This window comes from Haliaeetus leucocephalus, unplaced genomic scaffold (genome assembly GCF_000737465.1).
Source record: "Haliaeetus leucocephalus isolate CR32 unplaced genomic scaffold, Haliaeetus_leucocephalus-4.0 Scaffold172, whole genome shotgun sequence".
In the NCBI taxonomy this organism is placed as follows: domain Eukaryota; kingdom Metazoa; phylum Chordata; class Aves; order Accipitriformes; family Accipitridae; genus Haliaeetus; species Haliaeetus leucocephalus.
Genome location: NW_010972608.1, coordinates 1,240,456 through 1,241,485, shown reverse-complemented (window position 1 = coordinate 1,241,485; position 1,030 = coordinate 1,240,456).

Sequence of the window (1,030 nt, the reverse complement as noted above, 5' to 3'; positions counted from 1 at the left end):
CTAGCAAAAGAGATGATAAAAATAACTACAAAAATTTGCTATTGCTAATAATTTCTGAAGAACTCAAAGATCAATGGTTTCATGACTAATCTGAAAGATCTGGTGTTGATTTCTTCATCTTCTTTCCTCTCAAAATTATAACGCAAAGCGCCAGAAAACTGAAATAAAAGAAACAAAAAAACAAAATCTGGATGCAGGTCTTGTGCTTTCACTTTCCACAATGTTCCCTTACAGCTAAGGAAACTGTCTCATGATTGTTTTTTCTCCACCTTGTACTTAAGTGCACTGTTAAAAATGGAGCTATCTGAGTCTACAACATCTCCTATTTATGGACACATTGGCACAATACCTGTCATTTCAATCATTTATCAAAATACCTCGGTGTCCTGGGGGTGGATTTATAATTTTTTAAAGGTAGACTGACTATTACATTGGGCTTTAGGTAATGTTCGAATAATAGATAGTACAGCGTGACATAGTTTCTGAGGGTTAGAGCTGAATGCATGAAGTAAACAAACAAGGGTGCAGTAAACCAGAAAGAGAAGGCAGTGCTAATATATTTCAAAGGGGCAGGAGGGCTCCCTGGCCTGACCATGGCGGAGCGGAGGGGGGAGCGGGGGGGGCAAACAACAGGTTTGCAATGGCTATTAACATCCTGCCACATGGGCGTCTCAATCTTTGACACCGCTCCAGTGAGCAGATCCAGGGGCTGCGTTTTGCCAGCAGGCCCCCTGCCCTCAGCAGCGCGGTGCACTCTCACGTTTGCCTCGGCATTTTCTCACGGCTGACAATGAAATTGGGAAAGATGCCAAGTCCACGCTCCACCTGCGTAATTCTCTGAGATATGACAGAATAAGTAAGCCTAACGCACCACAGAGACAAGACTAGGCTGTGCTTCAGCCACCGTCACGAGGCCCAAGCGATGCTTGGATGTACAGCGTGCTGCTCCTCAGCCGCCTTTGGAACAGCCACAGCGAGCGCTAGTTTGCAGCAAGCCGTTGGGGCTAACGATGGAAGATCTGTTTCTTGA